Genomic DNA, 5204 nt, shown 5'->3' with positions numbered 1-5204 from the left:
CCGGGTATATTGTTGTATCATGCTACTTTCGCGTAAATATCCCGTGTAAAACTCATACTTGCATGAATGTTTCTAAATATAGAATGCATTCTCGTACGTGCACAAAACAATTAGTATCCAAATTTCGATGACGAAAGTTTTATAAGGAGGGAGGGATGTAATGTTCAAGACATTTTGTAACAATTAAAATATGAAATTTGAGTAAATAATTGATTAAACTTAATTAGATGTATTTAAAATGCAAGAGAATACTTTTGAAGACCAAAGTTTATAAAATGGTTTATTTGGATTAAATAAAAATAAGTTCATTTAGTGTGATAAAATAAAATAAAGTATTTTATTTTATCCTATTGACTTGTAAATGGTAGCCAAGAAAATAGAATGCTAGAGAATATTTTTTAAAAAAATAAAAAATAAAAAATAAAAAATAAAAGAAATTAGGAATGAAAATAAATAAAAGAAAATTGAAAAGAAAATTTGGAATAATAGAAAAAAAAAAAGAATTAGAAAATATAATAAATAGAAAAAAAAAAAAAAAGAAGAAGAAAAGAAAAGAAAATTTAAATTAAAAAAAAATTAAAGAAAAGTCAAACAAAAAAAAAAGGAATAAAATATAAAAAAAAAATGGTGTGTGCGCCCCACATTCAAAAAAGGGTGAAGGGCCGCATGGCCCTTCACATGAAATAAAAGAAAGGAAGGGCCATCTGGCCCTTCCCAAAGAAAAAAAAATTAATTAAAAAAAAGAAAGAATAATGATAAGGCGCCCAGCGCCTTATCTCGAGCAGAAAGAAAGAGAGGCAGAATGCCTCTCTCTCTCTCTCTCTCTCTCTCTCTCTCTCTCTCTCTCTCTCTCTCTCTCTCTCTCTCTCTCTCTCTCTCTCTCTCTCTCTCTTATCCTCTTTCATTTTTCATACAAAAATTAAGATTTACAAAGATCCGACTGGCCAAACTCAAATTTGATTTCGGAAATGTAATTTTCGAAGTCCGATCTACGTTTCTACCGATTGGTTTGAGGTATTTTCATAAACTCTTGTCATTTGAGATTTTAGATGAAATCTTGAAATGTGGAGTTTAATCTTTGTTTATCTTTAGTATTTACATGGTTTGGAGCTTCCTAAACACTTTCCCAGTGTTAGATTTCATTTGGGCAAATTTTGGGTAAGTTTTCCTCTAGCCCTAACTTTTGGGTATTTAACTTTAGTTGTATTTTTATGTGATTAACCTTTAGTAAATACTATGGGTTAATAATATTGCGTTTAGGGTAGTGATTTATAAATTACGGGTTAAGATTAAAAACCCTAATTTGATAGGTTAAATTAACTTGAGGGTTTTTAAGTGTTTAAAACATAAATTGTTAATTTGTGGATTAATTGTAGTTATAATGATGATTAATATCAAATTAGCTATAGGTTTTGTAAAAATAAGTATTTATGGGTTAGATTCTAGTGTTAGTAAAAATAAATAATTATGGGTATTTAGTTTAAATTATATTTGTGAAGTTAACCCTAAGATTTTCTTATGGGTTAAGGTTATTTTAAATGTGTTAATGATTTAAGTTAATAAGTTAGTAATTATTGTAAAAAGAGTAGTGAATGTAATTTTAGAATTAATGTTAGTATAAAAGTGTTAGTGAAATTAATTGCGGGTTAATAATTAATATTATGAGTAAATAGTTAAATATTGATTTTAATATCTAAACCTTAGTAAATACTTAGTATTGTTTGAGTTTAATTAGTGTCTAGATTTATGGGTGTGTAATTGGGACCCTTAAAATATTAGGGGTTTTCCAATTGTTAGCTCTTGAGCAATTTAAGAGCTAAATGTCGGTCTAATATTAGAAAGGTCAAATAATGTGCAATGTGTATTTTCACAGTGAGGCATTGCAAGGTGGTGTCTAGGAGACCTAGTATTTAAATCCGCGCAGTCAGGTGAGTATTCTACTCACTGAGAAGTATTATTTTCTAAAATGATGAATTGCAAAATATATATCGTTTTACAAACCTAAACCAATTGTATGTTGATTATGAATTGTTTTGGATGATTTGAGTACTTTGGAGTATATTGAAATATTGATGACGTTTTGAACTATGAATATGATTGGTGAGTTTAGAGTGAGTATAAAGATTTAAGTTATGCAAATTGTTAAAGAAATGACATGTTGAATTGATTATGTTTTGTAAAGAAAGCATGTGTTAAAGGCATGATTCATAAAATGAAATGTATATTGTGTATATTGTTTTAAAGCATGATGCATATGCATATGAACGCTAAACGTGCATCGAAGTGAGGTTCACAACTCACGGGAAACAATGCTTGGGGTAATTCCCATGATGCTTGGATTAATTTCCATGATGCTTGGGGTAACCCATGATGCTTGAATTAATTTCCATGATGCTTGGATTAATTTCCATGATGCTTGGGGTAACCCATGATGTGCATTGCATAATCATTCATAGCATGGTTTTGATGAGTGATGTTTTTATGTTATGAGTAGTTTTGCTAGACGTATTAATATGCATAAGAGTTTTAATGGAAAAGAGCTTATGTATATTTCTATCGGATGGTTGCATGATTTAAATGCCATTGTTTTCTAAATATCACTGCAACAAAAGTAATATAGTAGGTGATGATATATGTAGTTGTTTTCAATAATGAAACTTCTACGTATAAGCTCAGCTGCGTAGTATGCTTTAAATGCTTTTAATAGTCAGTGTTTGCTATATCAGCTATGGGGGTTTTCAAACAAAAGTTTATAAAATTGGTGGCTGTTATAGTGTACGCATGACTAGAAAAGAAAAGTTGGTTCTTTGCGAACACTCAGTGAATAGTATACCTCTGAGGTCTTAGTATATTTATGTATGCTAAGACGGTGGGCTCATAATTTCACCTGTACGGATGCGGCAACCCCCGCAACCGTGCAGACGTTTATGCTTTGATTGTAGGTTTTGTGGATATAGTTATTGACTCGTCCACCTAGTGTATGGGATGCTATGATTGGAGCATATCGCGACAGTCATAAGTCACGGACTCATGGGTAGTCCGCATTTTGGGTATTTTATTTATGGCTCGTGTACCACGTGACACATGTATTTGTTGAGCCTATATTTAGTATGTAATTGGTGTAATATGTTTTATAAGCCTTAAATAGATAGTCTTGTAAATGGCTCTTGTTGTAATTAATTGTTATGTATTAGATGTATTTTCGCTTATGATATGTGTTCCGCTGCACATTGATTATTATATTCCATTGTTAGATTTAACTCTGATTATCAGGTACATATTCTGGGGCATATGCCATATGTTGGCTGAACGACATGTAGTCGTGCCACTGTGAAGATCCGTTTGTATGTTTTTATAAAAAAAAAAAAAAAAAAAAAAAAAAAAAAAAAAAAAACGGGTCATCACAAGACTTCCCAGGAGGTCACCCATCTTGGGATTACTCTTGCAGAAGCACGCTTAACTGCAGAGTTCTGATAGGTTCATTGCCATCACGGCTTTAAAACGCGTTGTGTCATAAATGGTACATTTATACATATAAGCACATCTCCATTCCCAGGCGATGTGGGACGTCACAATCACCCCCTCTTAAGACCCAGCGTCCTCGCTGGCGACCCTCATGGGATCGCCCCATTCTTGGCGTCCCAGCGAGTGCCCGCCGGCAACCCTCATGGGCTTGTGCATGCTCCCATCATCTCAGGCTGGGCAATGGCTCTGATAAGTCTGGTTTAGGGAGCCAAAAGCGGACAATATTGTGTCATTGGGGGTGGGTCGTTACAAATGATATTGACCTTGTATGCACATGTATATGTATTTGTTGCAGATGATGAACTGTGACTGCACAAAAGGGCTGTAAGTATAAATTACTTACTGAGGGTAGTACTGGATTTCAATAGTGTTGTGTTTATGTTTTATTTTAATTGGATGCGTGTGACTGATTATTGCATACTGTTAATAATCAATCTATTAATATTGGAGTCAACGTCTCTCAAAGGTTCAGGATGGGAATAGTGCCTGAAACCGAAAACCCTAATAATTCATATTGGAGTCAACGTCTCTCAAAGTGCTAGTAGAGTGACGTGTGACGTACTCTCCTAGTGTGAAAATAAGCTAATCAAAATGTAATGTAGAGGGAACGGCCTCGAGAAAGACGCTTACCGAGTTAACGGCTTCAAACGAGAGGAGTGCAATGACTATATTGAACTGTTAAACTTTGTATAGAAAACTATCACTACATCATTATGTCATATCTCTGTTCCTTAAATAATGCATAAATCATGATGTTGTTGGATGACAGTTAGCTCACTTATGGAACTATGGGATTGTGGCTGTAACCACCTTCTCATAGATGTTTGCGCAGGTTCTGAAGATTATGGATTGGATTAACTGCTAGTTTAAGAGATTTAAAGCTATTGTAGTTATAGGATTTAGTGCTTTATACTTATCAATGTTTGTACTCTTGTATGTAACATGTTTAAGGATTTATTTGTATTTAGTAAACTTTCCATGTATGTTGTGGTGTCATTTGTGACACATGTTTCTTTGTAATTAGTGTGAAAGACTTTTAATGTATTTCTAGTGGATGTCAGTTAAAGCTCTAAATGTATAGTAAGGGAGTTGTCCCTGATGGTTGTAAAGAAAAAAAAAAAAGATATTCATATTTTCCGCTGCCAGATTTATCGTCTCTGAATGGTTAATGACACGTAATTATCTAGATATGATTACTTACGTTTTTTTGTAAAAAGCGGGTCGTTACATTGCCTTTTAATTTGTATGATGATAGAAACAAATGTGAAACTTGTGTTAAAACAAAATTAACTAGAAAACCGTTTCCAAGTGTTAAAAGATCTTCTTCGAGTTTACTTGAATTAATTCATTTTGATGTTTGTGATTAAGTCGTAAAATAACAAGATGTGGTAAAAGATATTTTAATTCTTTTATAGATGGCTTGTACAAATATGCATATCTCTTTTTTATTTAGAGCAAATGATGAAGCTTTAGATAAATTTACAATTTTTTTAAAGCAGAAGTTGAAAATTTACTTTATTGCAAGATTAAATCATTAAGAAGTGATAGGCCTGTGGGCCTATTTTTATGTTTCTATGGTTATAGGTTTTTGGGCCTATTTATTTCATGAAGTGGACTTCTTTTATTAGTTATAGAAGTGTAGGTTTTGGGTTTCATGGAGAGGTTTTAAAAAGACTTGT

At 32.6% G+C, this 5204-nt stretch overlaps 1 long non-coding RNA gene across 1 annotated transcript; it reads left to right on the top strand.

Annotated features, from left to right (window-relative positions):
- Positions 1–880: 880 nt before the first annotated feature.
- LOC133878195 (uncharacterized) lies at positions 881–3209 on the top strand. The gene is made up of 4 exons (XR_009901848.1): positions 881–1014; positions 1093–1158; positions 1874–1928; positions 2922–3209. It is a non-coding gene; the product is annotated as an uncharacterized LOC133878195 (long non-coding RNA).
- The last annotated feature ends 1995 nt before the right edge of the window (positions 3210–5204 follow it).

The sequence above is a fragment of the Alnus glutinosa genome, chromosome 9, assembly GCF_958979055.1.
Source record: "Alnus glutinosa chromosome 9, dhAlnGlut1.1, whole genome shotgun sequence".
Classification (NCBI taxonomy): domain Eukaryota; kingdom Viridiplantae; phylum Streptophyta; class Magnoliopsida; order Fagales; family Betulaceae; genus Alnus; species Alnus glutinosa.
This window is presented reverse-complemented; position numbering and strand designations above follow the sequence as displayed.